The following is a 19228-nucleotide window of genomic DNA, read 5'->3' as shown; positions in this document are numbered from 1 at the left end:
TTGCCTCATCATAGGTCTTGGGATCATCACGATGAACCCTATTTTTCGTGAGGAACATTTCCTCTACATCCTCTTGTATGGTACCTAAGTACCTTTTAGGAGGAAGAAAAACCCTAGTCGATCTACGTGGTGGAAGAGGTTGTGTTAGGACTGGTTCTGATTGATTTGGTTCCTCAGGTTCTTTAGCTCGTTGCTCTTGGGAGACATTCTCCTTGAGCTTAATTATTCTTCCGATGCCACCATCTTGAATAAACTATTTTTCAAGAAAAATAGCATTTCAACTCACAATCACCTTGTGGTCTTTCAGAATATAAAAATAGTATCCTAATGACTCTTTAGGATATCCTATGAATCAAGCTCTAAAAGATCTAAACTCTAACTTGTCCGTCTGCTGTCTCTTGACATGAGCCGGACAACCCCAAATTCTGAGATGATTCAGACTTGGCTTCTTACCATGCCATATCTCATACGGTGTGGTAGGAATAATTTTAGAGGAAACCTTATTCAATACATAAATTACTGTCATGAGACAATATCTCCAAAGAAATTCAGGGAGGTCTGTGAAGCTCATCATAGAATGGACCATATCTAATAGGGTTCGATTTTTCTGTTTTGAAATCTCATTGAGTTGAGGCGTTCCAGGTGGAGTCCATTGAGAGACTATACCATTGTTCTTAAGATAGTCTAGGAACTTCCGACTAAGATATTCACCTCCTCGATCTGATCGAAGAACCTTAATAGACTTTTCTGTTTGTTTTTCTACCTCATGTCTGAATTCTTTGAACCTTTCAAAAGCTTCAGACTTGTATTTCATTAGAAACACATACTCGTACCTAGACAAATCATCGATAAAGGGAATAAAGTAGACGTAGTTGCCTCTAGTCGGCACATCAAATGGGCCGCACACATCCGTATGTACTAGGGCAAGTAGGTCTGTGGCCCTTTCCCCATGTTCCACAAAAGGAAGCTTGGTCATTTTGCCTTGAAGGCATGATTCATAAATTGGATATGACTCAAAAGTCAACGGACTCAATAGCCCAGATTTCTCCAATTTGTTAACCTTGTCTTCCGCTATATCACCTAGCCTTAGGTGCCACAGATACCTATTATTTAGACTATCTCTAGGCTTTTTAATTCCTATGGCATTCACATTTTGCTTGATATTAAATACAGATACATCAACATGTAACTGATAGAGATCGTTAATGACAAAACCATTTGCAACTTTATTATTTTCATAAAAAATGTTACAATGGTCCTTACAAAAGCTAATCACATAGCCTTCTTGTGCTAAACATGAAACAGAAATCAAATTCCTACTTGCTGCAGGCACATAATAACAGTCTCTTAAAACTAAATCTAATCCTATCGGTAATCGCAGAGGGTAGGTTCCTACGGCCACAGCAGCAATTCTTGCTCCATTCTTGATGCGTAGGATCATCTCTCCATCCCTCAACCTCCTGCTCTCCTCAAGACCCTGCATAGAAGTGCACAAATGAGCACTAGACCCAGAGTCAAGCACCCAACTGGATGTAGAAGAAACTGTAAGGTTAGATTATAAAATGAGCATACCTCCAGAAGGACCATCCTTCTTATTTTTTAGGATGGCCAAGTACTGAGGATAGTTTTGCTTCCAATGGCCGTCAGATTGGTAGTGAAAATATTTTTCCTTATCAGTAGCCTTCTTCTTTGATTCTATCTTCTTCTTCTTGCCATCCACCTTCTGCTTCTTCACAGACTTTTTTCTTTTCAAAAGACTTTCTCTTGGAAGAAGTCCGCTTCACAGTAAGAACTGAGCCTTTTGAACCCTTTATTGAAAGCTCAGCCATAACCAGCATGTTCATTAACTCAGCCAAGGTACACTGCATCTTATGCATATAGAAGTTCATGATGAACTGACCATATATATCAGACAAGGACTGAAAGATCACATCAATCTGAAAATCCTTATCTAAGATGATACCAAGTTTTTCAAGCTCCTCAAGATCCTTGATCATTGTCAAACAATGATCTTGGACTGACTGCCCATCACGCATCTTGGCCTTAAAAAGTCTTTAACAAACTTGATACTTGGCCGTGTGACTCTGTTCACCAAACAACTCTTGTAGGTGAGCCAACATTTGATGGGTTGTCAAAATATTCTGATGCTGGCACTGCAAGTCATCAGACATTGCACCCAACATGTAGTACCTTGCTTTGTTATCATCATCCGTCCATTTTTTCAGAGATGCTCTTTGTTCAGCAGTCGGACGTGCTGGCATGGCAGGTGGGTCCTGGTCCAAGACGTGAGTCAATTTTTTGAAACCCAGAATAATTCTGTAGTTTCTCAACCAGTCTTTAAAATTGAGTCCAGTCAATCTGTGGGTGTCTAGTATTTTGGTCAGGGGGTTGGAGGTAGACATGTTTCCTGTAGAGAGTCGAAAGTTTCTAGTTAGATTTTGTAATCAAACTTAACTAATTTATTTAGGAGTTTCATTTTTAAACAAATTAAGCTCTCACTATTTTCTCAGATCCCTACACTCCCTTGGTAGAGATGTGAAAATCTTCGTGATCAATGATTTCTAGTGGGTGGTGCGATCTCACCAACTGACTCATCACCTCACTTAACAGTTATTGGTGATGGGTCGATCGATGAGTGGACAACTCTTGTCCAATGATTATCTAATCATAGTGCACCCAAAACTTGGTCTCTAATTCATGAAGCTCACTATGTCTGGAATATTGCTCCAATCCTTAGTTAAGTCAGACCCACCATTTGCACGAACTAGATTCCTGATTGGGTCCCTCACCATATCCGAAATATTGAGCCCAATCCATCCTCTAATTCGTAGCACTCAATGCCTAATAGACATGGTTGCGTCTTTCTGATGCAACTGAGCCACTGTAACCAATCGAGAACAACCAACCCCGAAAAGGACCCGCACATCCACAATGGTGGAAGACCTAGACTTAATATTTTCTTAGGAAGATTTGATTTAGGTTTCTTTAATCTTGACTTGACATAGTCATAACAATTATGACTAACCTAGTGGCATGGGTTAGCTCGAATTGTTAGCCACCTCTAATCAGAACTGGATTGACATATATGGCCAGGTAAGTGAGACCGGTGGAAGGGATATGCCATTAACTTGATAAGAACGCATTCGAGTCGAGTAGCTTCCAATTAAAAACTAGCCGGTCGCATCTGCCCAACTTACCTTAGACACCAAATTGTCGAATCAGAACCAATTGGGTTAGCCAACAATCCAGACTCTAATCACTGAGCCAAATTAGGTCTTAACTTAATCGAGTCACATCTAAATATGATTCGACCTTGACCCAGACTTAATCCTATTAGGCTGATCAATTATTAGCTTTCATAATCCCACCTAACCAACTCTTGATTCGGTTTGATCAATCGCTAGACCTAATTATGCTACCCAAGCCCGAACCCAATTTTATGAAAATATCTTAGATCTGAAAATTTCAATTTTAGACTAAATTGATTTCATAAACTTAATTCATTAATTAAGTTTGGGTTCATAAATAAAATATGTAAAATAAATTCTAGGATTTCAGGATCTAAGATTTTATAAAAAAATAAATTTTAATTTCTAATTAAGGATGAACGCGCCGCACCCCTACACGTCATAAGAATACCCCATTGAATGGAAAGAGAGGATCTTAAAACCCTACTTCGTTCTTATGACCGAACGGCCATGAGGAACACCTTAATCAGAAATATAAATTTAACTACAATACTAGTTAAATCTAAATTTACATATCTCATATACAATTTAAGATCTAACTAATACATGCTTTGCATACATCTCATGTATCAAAAATCGATCTAATTAACATGCTTTCAGATCTGATACATCATATGTAATATCTGAAAAATAAGATTTAAATTGAACTATTTAAAATTAAATCTATTTTAGATAAGTTACTAGAACAATTCTACAACTAGTCTAGGCACGCAACAGATCATTTTATGAAAAAAATAAAATTTTATTTTTTTATTTTCTAATTTGATTATAATACTTATAACATTAGAAAAATAGAGAATAAATTAGATTTAATTCATATTTTAATCTCATTAAAACAAAAAACTTAAGACTGTTCATGGATTCAACTAATCCTAGTCTAGTCATGCATCTCATGCATGTTAGATCTGAAGGAAAAACCATTTTTTTCTTATGTAGGATCTTCCAGATTTCATCAAATCTGGAGTGGAATAAATTAAAAACTTTTATCCTATGTTATTTTAGATCTAATGTCTATTAGATCTAATTTTATTATCTGATATTTAAAATCTAAAATTAAATCTAAAAGTATGAGAAATATAGACCTCAAGGGTAATTTAATTACCCTGTAGATGATCGCAGCACTACCTGAGGTTCTGATGTAGCCATGCAAGCACCTGGCCTCTACCAGTATCCACTCAGGTAGGATCTAGAACATCTTCTCCTTATGATTCTATGCTCCAAAAATTAGATCAATATCTGATTTGAAAGTACTTCAGAACTCCTTCTGAAGTTGGAGCAGCAGCCTGTCGAAGATGTCTTGCAGCCTTCTGTTCCAGGCATCACCACGCCTTGTACCTTTGCCAGATGAATGTCCAACTTCTTGGACGTGAAGAGGGGAGAAATGAGAGTAGGGAGGATATATAGAAGAGGGGAGGGGGTGGCAACTAATGAGATTTTCTATAAAAAAAAGTTCTATCTCGAAACCCTAGGTGCAGTAGGGTTTATATAGACCCTGTATGCTGCACAGTGCCACATCATTCGACCAATCAAAAAATTCCAATAAATTATGAAAAAATTATGATTGGTGGAGTGATAGAATTTGAACACATCAAATAAGAATCCCCATGCTCTCTCCTATGTTGGTGCCAACATTGGATAAGCAAAAATAAGGTGGCGCCAAAGAGTCCAAGTTTATCAGGACTCTTTGGTTCTTATCCATTTGGGGCGCCCACTTAAATCCAATTGAGCTCATGCCATAATTTGATTATGGCACCCAATTTGAAGTGGTTTGGACATGTGGACACTCCACAAAAAATCCTCTGATGAATCCTCTTTAGTTTAAGATCCATATGTCAACTTTTGATAGATGTCCTAAAATAAAATTGGCAGGTGCTAGAAATTAACAGGTATTGTCTTAAAATCATCTCATTAATTAAGACAAACCTTTTCTTAACTGGACAAGCTTTAATTAGACTGAGAGAAATCTTCCCAAGGTTCTCAGGATGAGCCAGATCATATTTGGCTCAGTAGAGATAGAAAAGATTACACGAGGAGAAAGTTAGGCTCAATCGAGTGCTAGCATGATTTCCTTGAACCTAATTGGATCTTATCCAAATCAATTGGGGTAGCCCAATTGATGACATCCAGACCCTAACCCTTGTTTGTGTGACCCAGTTAGGTTCAATTCTGTATGGTAATGAGACATGTCATGATCTCATCATCGACATCATCAAAACTCCTTTCGATGGACCAGAACTCTTCTAATTCAGACAATTAGAATGATCGATCATCAAAATCATTTTAATTGCTCCAAAATCCACCAGTGACACCTAGCAGTATATGGTGGCAACCCATCAGAACTGAAGATGAACCTCTTGGTGTAGCTACCTGTGTGATTGAGTTCCTCTATCATGAGTCTCGACTGAATTAGGGTTAAGGTGAACTCGTCAAACCCAACATCAGTTATATGAATCAATCGATCGATCCGAGTCCGAAATGAAACCCAATGGAAAATTCTTTTCCATTATTTCACTCTGCCATGGCCATGAGCTTAAGGACTCGATCTTTCAATCATTATAGGACTACTCCTCTCATCCACCGAGGGTGATAGATCCCATCTTGGTGCGATCTGGTTCCTACAATGGATATGCTACAGCCAACATACACCTCAGAGTTTCGAATGGCTAGGAGATTGAGTTATGGTGTAGTCAAACTATAACACACTCAAGGTGAACCGTCGATGCACCTCAGGTCAAAGAACTAGATACACAACTGCAGCATCGAGCTAGTCATCGACGAGAAGATAGACTTCCTTATGACTGCTTGAGGTGGTCACGCTCAGTACTCTCGTTCTCAACGAATATCTGTACTCTCACTCTGATGTCTCCACACCATAGACTCAAGACTCATCTACCCTAAGGAAGTGATCGTACACCAACCTTCCGGATCAACCACCATCCTCGTGATGATCCTATGGTCAGGAGCAGTTTATGAGTTAGTTATGTAAATTCATGCCTTAAATTTTTAACTTTTGAAAATATGAATTTATATTCTCACTAACTCAAAGGATGTATCACAGACACAATGTATACAATGTGATAGAAGAATAACCTTTTTATTCATTTATAGTCAAAATTATAAATTTGCCCTTAGTTTTGTACAGGAATGTGTCAGCCGATCTGGCATCTAGGGCACACATCTAACAAACTCCCACGTGACCTAATGTCAATTTGCTACATATCTAAGTCCCATCTTCTCAAGATGGGCTTCGATCTTCTGTTGGCCCAATGGCTTAGTCAGAGGGTCTGCCACATTGTCTATGGAGTCAACTCTCTTGACCTCAACATAACCCTTTTCGAGGTAATCATGGATCAAATGGAATCACCGCTCGATGTGCTTGGACTTCTGATGAGACCTTGGCTCCTTAGCTAGGGCTATGGCATCATTATTGTCACAGTAAAGAGAGATGGCATCCGATGACATCACTCCAAGCTCTGCGGCAAACTTTTTGTACCAGAATGCCTCCTTTGCAGCTTCTGATGCAGCAATGTACTCTGCCTCCATGATGGAATCTGCAATCACCGTTTGCTTGGAACTCTTCCAGCTAACTGTACCATCATTGCAAATGAACAGACTTCCAGATGTTGACTTTCGATCATCTATATCAGACATAAAGTCTGAGTCTGTATATCCCTGAATCTGGAGTTCTCCATTCCCAAAGATTAGAAACATATCCTTAGTCCTTCTCAAGTACTTAAGGATACATTTCATAGAAGTCCAGTGCTCTTCGCCTGGATTCGACTGATATCTGCTTGTGACACTCACAGCATGGGCTATATCAGGTCGTGTACATAGCATGGCATACATGAGGCTCCCTATTGCCGAAGCATAAGAGATCTTGCTCATGCGTTCAATCTCCTCAGGTGTGCTAGGGCACATCTTCTTGGAGAGATGAATGCCATGTCTAAAAGGCAATAAACCTCTTTTGGAGTTTTCCATGCTAAACCATTTTATCACCTCCTCTATGTACATCTTCTGTGAAAGTTCCAACATCCTATTTGGTCTATCTCTATAGACTTAATACCCAGTATAAAAAATGCCTCTTCTAGATCTTTCATAGAGAACTCCTTAGACAACCATACTTTGACTGAGGTCAACATGTGAATGTCATTCCCAATTAGGAGGATATCATCCACGTACAATACGAGGAAGACAACTACGCTCCCACTGACCTTTTTGAACACACATGGTTCCTTCTCATTCTTGATGAAACCAAACATTTTGATCACATCATTGAAACGAGTATTCCAACTCCGAGATGCTTGCTTAAGTCCATAAATGGACTTTTGCAGTTTGCAGACCTTGTGATCATCATCACTGGATGTGAAACCAAGCGACTGTTCTATATAGATATCTTCCTCAAGATATCCATTTAAGAATATCATTTTCACGTCCATCTGTCATATTTCATAATCGAAATTGGCTGCAATAGCAAGCAATGTGCGGATAGATTTTAGCATGACTACAGGCGAGAAGGTATCCTGATAGTCAATGCCTTCACACTGACTATAACCTTTCGCTACGAGCCTAGCCTTGAATATCTCCACATTCCCATCTACACCTATCTTTCTCTTAAAGATCCATTTACACCCAATAGGTATAATACCTTCAGGTGGATCTACCAAGGTCTAGATTTGGTTTGAGTGCGTCGAGTCAATTTCTGATCTCATTGCCTCTAACTATTTCTCAGAGTCGATATCTGATATCGCCTCATCATAGGTCTTGGGATCATCACCATGAACTCCATTTCTCGCGAGGAACATTTCCTCTACATCCACTTGTATGGTACCTAAGTACGTTTTAGGAGGATAAGAAACCCTAGTCGATCTACAAGGTAGAAGAGGTTGTGTTAGGACTGATTCTGATTGATTAGATTCCTCAGGTTCTTTAGCTCGTTGCTCTTGGGAGACATTCTCCTTGAGCTTAATTATTCTTCCTATGCCACCATCTAGAATAAACTATTTTTCAAGAAAAATAACATTTCGACTCACAATCACATTGTGATCTTTTAGAATATAAAAATAATATCCTAATGACTCTTTTGGATATCCTATGAATCGAGCTCTAAAAGACCTGAACTTTAACTTGTCCATCTGCTATCTCTTGACATGAGCCGGATAACCCCAAATTCTGAGATGATTCAGACTTGGCTTCTTACTATGCCATATCTCATACGGTGTGGTAGGAACGGTTTTAGAGGGAACCCTATTCAATACATAAATTGCTGTCATGAGACAATGTCTCCAAAGAAATTCTGGGAGGTCTGTGGAGCTCATCATGGAACGGACCACATCTAATAGGATCCTATTTCTTCATTCTGAAATTCCGTTGAGTTGAGGCATTCCAGGTGGAGTCCATTGAGAGACTATACCATTGTCCTTAAAATAGTCGAGGAATTCCCGACTAAGGTATTCACCTTCTTGATCTGATCGAAGAACCTTAATGGGCTTTCTTGTTTATTTTTCTACCTCATGTTCGAATTCTTTGAACCTTTCAAAGGCTTCAGACTTGTGTTTCATTAAAAATACATATCCGTACCTAGACATATCATCGATAAAGGTAATGAAGTAGACAAAGTTGCCTCTAGCTGGCACATCAAATGGGTCGCACATATCCGTATGTACTAGGGCAAGTAGGTCTGTGGCCCTTTCCCCATATCCCACAAAAGGGAGCTTGGTCATTTTGCCTTGAAAGCATGATTCATAAACTGGATATGACTCGAAAGTCAACGGACTCAGTAGCCCGGATTTTTTCAATTTGTTAACCCTATCTTCCGCTATATGACCTAGCCTTAGGTGCCACAGATACTTATCATTTAGACTATCTCTAGGTCTTTTAATTCCTATGGCATTCATATTTTGCTCAACATTAAAAATAAATACATCAACATGTAACTGATAGAGACCGTTAATAACAAAACCATTTGCAACTTTATTATTTTCATAAAATATGTTACAATGGTCCTTATGAAAGCTAATCATATAGCCTTCTTGTGCTAAACATGAAACAGAAATCAAATTCCTGCTTGCTGCAGGCACATAATAACAGTCTCTTAAAACTAAATCTAATCCTAACGGTAATCACAGAGGGTAGGTTCCTACGGCCACAGCAGCAACTCTTGCTCCATTCCTGACACGGAGGATCATCTCCCCATCCCTCAGCCTCCTGCTCTCCTCAAGACCCTGCATAGAAGTGCATAAATGAGCACTAGAACCAGAGTCAAGCACCCAACTGGATGCAGAAGAAACCGTAAGATTAGATTCGATAATAAGCATACCTCCAGAAGGACCATCCTTCTTGTTCTTCAGGGTGGCCAGGTACTGAGGACAGTTTCACTTCCAATAGCCTTCTAACTGATAGTGGAAATACTTTCCCTTTTCAAAAGCCTTCTTCTTCGGTCCTGTCTTCTTGTTCTTGCCATCCACCTTTTGTTTCTTCACAGACTTCTTTTTCTTTCCAAAAGACTTTCTCTTGGAAGAAGTCCGCTCCACAGTAAGAATTGAGCCTTTTGAACCTTTCATTGAAAGCTCAGCCGTAACCAGCATATTCACTAACTCGGCCAAGGTACATTACATCTTATGCATATGAAAGTTCATGATGAACTGACCATATGCATCGGACAAGGACTGAAGGATCACATCAATTTGAAAATTCTTATCTAAGATGATACCGAGCTTCTCAAGTTCCTCAAGATCTTTGATCATTGTCAAACAATGATCTTGGACTGGCTGCCCATCACGCATCTTGGCCTTAAAAAGTCTTTGACAGACTTGATACTTCGCTGCGCGACTCTGTTCACCAAACAACTCTTGTAGGTGAGCCAACATTTGGTGGGTAGTCAAAATATTTTCATATTGGTGTTGCAAATCATCAGACATTGCACTCAACATGTAGTACCTGGCTTTGTTATCATCATCCATCTATTTTTTCAGCGATGCTCTCTGTTCAGCAGTCAGATGTGCTGGCATGGCAGGTGGGTCCTGGTCCAAGACATGAGTTAATTTTTCGAAACCTAAAATAATTCTGTAGTTCCTCAACCAGTCCTTAAAATTTGATCCAATCAGTCTATGAGTGTCTAGAATTTTGGTCAGGGGGTTTGAGGCAGACATGTTTCCTGTAGAGAGTCAAAAGTTTTAGTTAGATTTTATAATCAGACTCAACCAATTTATTTAGGATTTTTATTTTTAAATAAATTAGGCTCCCACTATTTTCTCAGATCCCTACACTCCCTTGGTAGAGATATGAAAATCTCATGATTAGTATTTTCTAGTGGGTGGTGCAGTCTCACCGACTGGCTCATCACCTCACCTAACAGTTATTGGTGATGGGTCAACCGATGAGTGGACAACTCTTGTCCAATGATTCTCTAATCATGGTGCACCCAAAACTTGATCTCTAATTCATGAAGCTCACCGTATCCAGGATATTACTCCAATCTTAGTTAAACCAAACCCACCATTTGTACGAACTAGATTCCTGATTGGATCCCTCACCGTATCTGAAATATTGAGCCCAACCCATCCTCTAATCCGTAGCATCCAATGCCTCATGGATATGGTTGCGTCTTTCCGGTGCAACTGAGCCACTGTAACCAGCCGAGAACAATCAACTCTGGGAAGGGCCCGCACATCTACAATGGTGGAAAACCTAGACTTAATATTTTCTTAGGAAGATTTGATTTAGGTCTCTTTAAACTTGACTTGACACAGTCATAACAATTATGACTAACCTAGTGGCATGGGTCAGCTCGAATTGTTAGCCACCTCAAATCAAAACTGGGTCGACACATATGGCCAGGTATGTGAGATCGATGGGAGGGATATGCCATTAACTCGATAAGAATGCATTCGAGTCGAGTAGCTCCCAATTAAAAATCAGTCGGTCGTATCTGCCCAACTTACCTTAGACACCAAATTATCGAACCATAACTAATTGAGTTAGTTTACAATCCAGGCTCTAACCATTCAGCCAAATTAGGTCTTAACTTGATCGAGTCACATCTAAATGTGATTCGACCTTGACCCAGACTTAATCCTATTAGGCTGGTCAATTATTAGCTTTCATGATCCCACCTAACCAACTCTTGATTTGGTTTGATCAACCGCTAGACCTAATTGAGCTACCCAAGCCCGAACCCAATCTTATGAAAATATCTTAGATCTGAAATTCTCAATTTTAGACCTAACTTAATTTCATAAGCTCAATACATTAATTAAGTTTGGGTTATAAACAAAGCATGTAAAATAAATCCTAGGATTTCAGGATCTAGGGTTTTGCAGAAAAGTAAGTTTTAATTTTTGATTAAGGATGAACGCGTGGCACCCCTACATGTCATATGAACACCCCATTGAATGAAAAGAGAGGGTCTTAAAACCCTACTTTATTCTTATGATCGGATGGCCATGAGAAATACCTTAATCAGAAATATAAATTTAACTACAAAACTAGTTAGATCTAAATTAACATATCGCATATACAATTTAAGATCTAACTAATACACGCTTTGCATATATCTCATGTATCAAAAATCAATCTAATTAATATACTTTCAGATCTGATACATCACATGTAATATCTAAAAAATAAAATTTAAATTGAACTATTCAAAATAAAAATTATTCTAGACAAGTTACTAGAACAATTCTACAACTAGTCTAGGCATGCAACAGATTATTTTATGAAATAATTAAAATTTTATTTTCTATTTTTTGATCTGATTATAACAATTATAATATCAAAAAAAATAGAAATAAATTATATTTAATTCATATTTTAATCTCATTAAAATATAAAACTTAAGACTATTCATGGATTCAATTAATCCTAGTCTAGTTATGCATCTCATGCATGTTAGATCTTCTTAGATTTAATTTTAAATATTTTAATTTTAGATCCTATCATATCTGATGTAATATCTAAAATTATTTAATATCAAATAAATTAAAATTAAAATTAGATCTAAAATAGATCTGAAATAGAGCCAACAACCTGGCTGTAATACCACTTGAAGAAAAAATTGCCTTTTTCTTGTGTAAGATCTTCAAGATTTCATCAAATTGGGGCCGAATAAATTAAAAATTTTTATCCTACGCTATTTTAGATTTGATATCTATTAGATATAATTTTATTATTTGATATTTAAAATCTAAAATTAAATCTAAAAGTATGAGAAATATAGACATACCTCAAGGGTAATCTAATTACCTTGTAGATGATCGCAACACTGCCTGAGGTTCTGATGTAGCCATGCAAGTGCCTTGCCTCTATCAATATCTACTTAGGTAGGATCTAGAATATCTTCTCCTCACAATTCTACACTCCAAAAATTAGATCAATATCTGATTTGAAAGTACTTCAGAACTCCTTCTGAAGTTGGAGCAGCACCCTGTCGAAGATGTCCTGCAGCCTTCTGTTCCAGGCATCACCACGCCTTGTACCTTTGCCAGATGAATGTCCAACTTCTTGGACGTGAAGAGGAGAGAAAGGAGAGCAGGGACGACATGGAGAAGAGGGGAGGGGGCAGTAGCTAATGTACTTTTGCATGAAAATAAGTTCTATCTCGAAACCCTAGGTGCAGCAGGGTTTATATAGACCCTGTATGCTGCGTAGTGCCACATCATTCGACCAATCAAAAAATTCCAATAAATTCTGGAAAAATTTGATTGATGGAGTGTATTATCTGATCACATCAGATAAGAATTCTCATGCTCTCTCCTATGTTGGCACCAACATTGGATAAGCACAAATAAAGGTGGCGCCAAAGAGTCCAAGTTTATCAGGACTCTTTGGTTCTTATCCATTTGGGGCGCCCACTTAAATCCAATTGAGCTCACGCCATAATCTGATTATGGAATCCAATTTGAAGTGGTTTGGACATGTGGACACTCCATAAAAATCCTCCGATGAATCCTCTTCAGTTTAAGACCCATATGTCAACTTTTGACAGATGTCCTAAAATAAAATTGGCAGGTGCTAGAAATTAGCAAGTGTTATCTTAAATGCATCTCATGAATTAAGACAAGCCTTTTCTGAGCTGGACAAGCTTCAATTAGACTGAGAGAAACCTCTCCAAGTTCTCAGGATGAGCCAGATCATATTTGGCTCAGTAGAAACAAAAAAGATTACACGAGGAGAAAGTTAGGCTCAATCGAGTGCTAGCATGATTTTCTTGAACCAATTGGATCTTATCCAAATCAATTGGGGTAGCCCAATTGATGACATCCAAATCCTAACTCTTATTTGTATGACCCAGTTAGGTTCAATTCTGTATGGTAATGAGATATGTCATGATCTCATCATCGACATCATCGAAACTCCTTTCGATGGACCAGAACTCTTCTGATTCAGATAATTAGAATGATCGATCATCAAAATCATTCTAATTACTCTCAAAATCCATCAGTGACACCTAGCAGTATATGGTGGCAACCCATCAGAACTGAAGATGAATTTTGGTGCAGCTACCTGTGTGATTGAGTTCCTCTATCATGAGTCCGACTGAATTAGGGTTAAGTGAACTCGTCAAACCCAACATCAGTCATATGAATCAAATCGATCGATCGAGTCCGATATGAAACCCAATGAAAAATCTTTTCCATTATTTCACTCTGCCATGGCCATGGGCTTAAGGACTCGATCTTTCGATCATCATAGGACTACTCCTCTCATCTACCGAGGTTGATAGATCCCATCTTGGTGCGATCTGGTTCCTACAATGATATGCTACAGCCAACATACACCTCAGGATTTGAATGGCTAGGAGATCGAGTTATGGTGTAGTCAAACTATAACACACTCAAGGTGAACCGTCGATGCACCTCAGGTCAAAGAACTAGACACACAACTGCAGCATCGAGCTAGTCATCGACGAGAAGGTAGACTTCCTTATGACTGCTCGAGGTGGTCACGCTCAGTACTCTCATTCTCAATGAATACCTGTACTCTCACTCTGGTGTCTCCACACGTAGACTCAAGACTCATCTACCTAAGAAACGATCGTACACCAACCTTCCGGATCGATCACCATCCTCGTGATGATCCTATGGTCAGGAGCAGTTTATGAGTTAGTTATGTAAATTCATGCCTTAAATTTTCAACTCTTGAAAATATGAATTTACATTCCACTAACTCAAAGGATGTATCACAGACACAATGTACACAATGTGATAGAAGAATAACCCTTTTATTCATTTATAGTCAAAATTATAATTTTGCCCTTAGATTTGTACAGAATGTGTCAGCCGATCTGGCATCTGGGCACACATCTAACACGACCTTGGAGCTAGGATTACCCCCTTGGGGCTCTCTGAGGGATTCCGTCCGCCGGGCTTCTAGCTTGGAAAGGGACGACCTTGAAGCCTCCAAAAAAGCTCGAGGCCTATCAAGCCCCCCTCCTCTCCAAACTTCTGAAGGAATAACTTTTGTTCAACGTCGGCCTGAGTCCTCTTAACCCTGTCGGTACTATTTTTTTTTTTTTTTGCTGCTTCCCCTTTCTCTTATTCCATCTCTGAGCCGTGTTGATCTTCTTTTATTGCAGACATGGACGCAAGCGCGGCTCAGAGGTTAGCCCAGGGTCTCAAGACCCATAAGAGAAAAACACCTCGACTTCGGGGTCGGTGAAGAAAGCCAGGACAGAAGGGACAAGCTCGGCCGCGCCTGCTCCGGTGGCCGTTGCTGTCGAAGTCCCTTCCAACGCTGAACCCGAAGTCCCCCGAGCCCTTTCAAGGAGCCCTCCGACCAAGGATCCCGCTCCAGAGGCTCATCCCGAGGGGGCACCCAGGACCGAAGGGAGGAAGAGAAAGAAGACCCTGGCTCGGAAGAGCCGCAGTCGCAAAGTTGCCGTCGAGGGGGCCGGTGGCTCCGAGGAAGACCTGGGGGAAAATCCCTTCAACAATAGGGATTTAATAAAGAGGCTGGTCGAAGGGTGCATTCTGCCCGAGGTCATCGAGAGAATCATCCTTGCTGATCCTGAGCTGTGGGTCTAGGACTCTCTAGGATCTTTCCTTGAAGTAGGTTTGTCACGCCCCCGACCCGAGATTGTGAATCGAGGGTCATGGCAACCACCGCATACTCATAGAAAACTCTTCCCATAAGCATGCAAGGCATCTTATCATGTTATCTTAAAACAACAGCGGAATAATTAGTCAATAATTTAAATTCAAAACATAATGACCTAAATTTTTTTTCTTTAATGTCTCAATAAATTCAACAAAGATTCATAGGCCTTACATCAAATTCAATAAGACTTTCAATCTAAAATAAAAGTATAGGGATTCTACTTCTGATCACTCTTCCATTCATAACTTGTATCATCTTAATTCCTCAACATCTGTAAAAACAATAAAAATAGGAGGTAATGAGCTAGATAGCCCAGTAGGCAATGATCACTTTTCAATAGATTTCATCAGGCATTTAAGTAAATTATTTTTATAGAAAATAAGTATACAGAGTTCATCAATTTGAAATCAATTTCAATTATGCACATAATTCATGCCAAATTCATTTCTTTTTTCGAAAATTCAAGTTTCTTTCTAAATTTTAATTTCTTTCATTCTTAAATTTTTTCGTCAACCATGAGCTATGACCATATTTTTCCTGTGGCAGGATCATAATACGCATATCTGCTTGCGGTGAGCTGCGAATCATCTGGCAGCAAAGTCCTTCGGAACCGCTGGTCTCTCTGGCGATTTGTCGCTGGTCTCTCTGACGACATGTCGCTGGTCTCGCTGGCGACATAAAATCCTCAGGACAATCAATTGCCAACGTATATGCCCCATTGGCAGGGTCCTTTACATAGTCAGGTTGTCAATTCATAGTGTTTCTTATATCATAATTCTTCATAAATTATATTTCATATTCTAATTTCGATAATAAAATATATAATCATGCAGTATCGAAATCAATCAATATAATGCATCATGAAATCAATATGTTCAATCATGCTTCATCATAACATTTCAAATAAGATATTTTCATAACAAGATATCATTCATCCAATTCATGCATCGTTTCACAAATCATGTTAGAAAAATATATTATAATTTACCGATAAATCTAAAAAAAATGAAACATTACTTACCTTGAACGCATTCTAATAAATCCACATAATTCTATAAATTTTCTTCCAAAAATTCTATTCGTAGATCATATCGCGATATCCCATGATCAAACATCCATAATCCTATAACAGAATCAATTTCAATAATTAGAAAGAATACGAATACCATATTTCAACGGTTTAGATTGGGTTCGATCATCTAATTTTATCTAATCAAAATCTAATTAGGACCTAAACGATCCAAAGTTTGACTATCAGATCAAATCGGATTCGAAGTGATAGGACCGAGATTTCTTCATCGATTTCATAAAATCAAGTGGAGAGAGAAAATCAGAGGAGAGAGAATTCATGAGGTACAATTCAAATTGATCAGGTGACACAATCCAACATTACGATTGGTCCAATATCTCAATTGGTGAAATCAACATGATCAAATCAAATCATGGCTCGAAATCATGGATGATCAAATCTAAAGATTCATGGTCTGATTAAGGTGGGTGCCAGTACACTGTCTGACAATCATAGATCAGGATTCTTCATTAAAATCAGATCAGACTTATTAAAAGAAATTTCTTCATTCACTAACTTTTTTTAGAGAGAGAATCAATCAAGAGAGAGAATATTTTAGAGAGAAAAAATTCTAGAGAGAGAAAATTCTAGAGAGAGAAAACTCATCTTGAATTCTTCAAACAATATGATTCAACAAATTTTGATCGATCAGATCAAATCATGCTAAACTTATCATGTGGATAATTCAATAAGATCATGAGAAATAAAATCTAAAAATACCTGATCTGATCAAAGTGGATGTCGGTGTATCGTCCGACGATCATAGATCAAAAATTCATTACGAGAATCATTTAAATTCATCATCATTCTTCACAAAATTCTAAAAATCTTAGGAGAGAGAAATAATCTAGAGAGAAGATTCTAGAGAGAGAAAGTTCAATTTTAGAGAGAGAATATACTAGTTCAGGCTGAAGAGAGAGAGGGAAGAGAGAGAACTCTCTTTCTCATATTTTATTATTTATATAATTATTTATTAATTAATTTAATAATTTTTCTTTTCTTTTCTTTTCTCTCTCTCTTTTTTTTTCTTTTCTTCATGGAAGAGAGAGGAGAAAATCCTATTTAATTATTATTATATTATTATCATTTTATTTTTCTTCTTTCTTTTTTTTTCTTTTTCCTTTTCCTTTTCTTTTTCTTCTTTTTCTTTTCTTTTTTCTTTTCTTTTCCTTCTTCTTCTTCTTCTTTTCTTCTTCTCCCGTGGGTTCCTTTGGGCCAAAATAGGGGACCTGAGGTCCCCTCGTTGGGTGGCCAGCCGGTGGCACAGCCGGCGTGGGGCGATCGTCGGCAGGAGGGGGTGACTCGTCGATAAGAAGAGGGCCAAACTGGTGTCGCGGTGACCACCGACGATGGCAAAATGGCAAAAAAAGAAAATTCTTCCGCAACAAAATCCGACGACTCCGGTCACCGACGAGCGTGCACATCGATACGGGAAGGAAGGGGGAGAAGAGAGGAAGAGGAGGAGGCTTACCTCCATCGCCGGCGAAGCTTTTTTCGGTGAGAAATTGGACGGCATAGCGATGGGTCTCCGTGGAAATTTTCGGCGATTGCCGCCGTTTTGCCCCGGGATTTCTCGATGAGAGGAGAGAGGGTTCTCCTCCTTAAATAGAGCCGGAGGAAACTTGTTTCCAACTCCGATTAGGAGCCAGTGAATGGAGGAAGAAGACTCCCTTTGGGAGTTCTTCTCCTCTGTTTTCCTTCCTTTTTTTTTGTTTTGGGCTTTGGATTCGTTTGCTTGGGCCGGGCCTCACATTCTTTCCCTCTAAAAGAAATTTCGTCCTCGAAATTTTTCTTGCTTGAGTCTTCATAGTTTCTTACTTGAATCTCATCCATAAATATTTCAATATTCTAATTCTTGATATAAATTCATTCTTAAATTATTCCATAAAGAAAAAAGTAAATACATCAAATATTGATCTGAACGGAACCATCCATTTTCTTATTTATCAAGATCACCATCTCAAAGATTTTTCAATGTTTCAAGATTTCGAAATTATGATCTTATTTCCTGTAAAAATTAATATTCAATATCTCATGACTCAAATTAAAATCAAATCTATCTCTTGTGAATAGAAAAAGGTCAATGTCTCTATTCTTGCATAAGAACTTCATTCATCATCATTCATTTATTTATTTATTTATTTTAAAATATTAACCACTCTTAATTTCAACCCATCATAAGATAAGAAAACATACTTCTATGAATCATATGATGACATCCCAATCAATCAAAATTCAAAAATATTTTCTCTTATTCATACTTTCAAAGGTTGAAGATTTATCATCTCATTCTCAAACTTTTAATATTTTAATTCTCGATACAACTTCATCATTAAGTCATTTCATAAAGATCAGTATCACCATTGTTGATTGAATCAATATCACTATTTTCTAGTCATCGAAATTTTCTTACTCAAACCCTCAAACTCTTAAATATTCTAATTCTTGAAGCAAATTTTATCATTAAGTCATTCCATAATAAAAATCAATAACTCAAAAATTGATCTAAAATCAAAACTATATTTTTCAATGTCTCTATTCTAAGTAAGTATATCAATTTTCTTTATCTAAATATTAACAACTCTTAATTAATCGATTCATTATCAAATTATTATTGTATTATTTTTTTTTATATTATCTCTTTCTAATATCAATAAATTTTTCGTATCAAACCATATCATCTATCATAATTCTTTAACTCAAAGGGTCAACATTCCTGACTTACTCAAAATAGTCCAATTACCATGTTTCCGCTGCGCACTATGATCTAACAATCAAAATTTCTTAGGTTCATCAAAAAAAAGTTTGATCAAAT

The sequence above is a fragment of the Elaeis guineensis genome, chromosome 6 (genome assembly GCF_000442705.2).
Source record: "Elaeis guineensis isolate ETL-2024a chromosome 6, EG11, whole genome shotgun sequence".
Lineage (NCBI taxonomy): Eukaryota > Viridiplantae > Streptophyta > Magnoliopsida > Arecales > Arecaceae > Elaeis > Elaeis guineensis.
Note: the sequence above shows the minus strand (reverse complement) of the source record.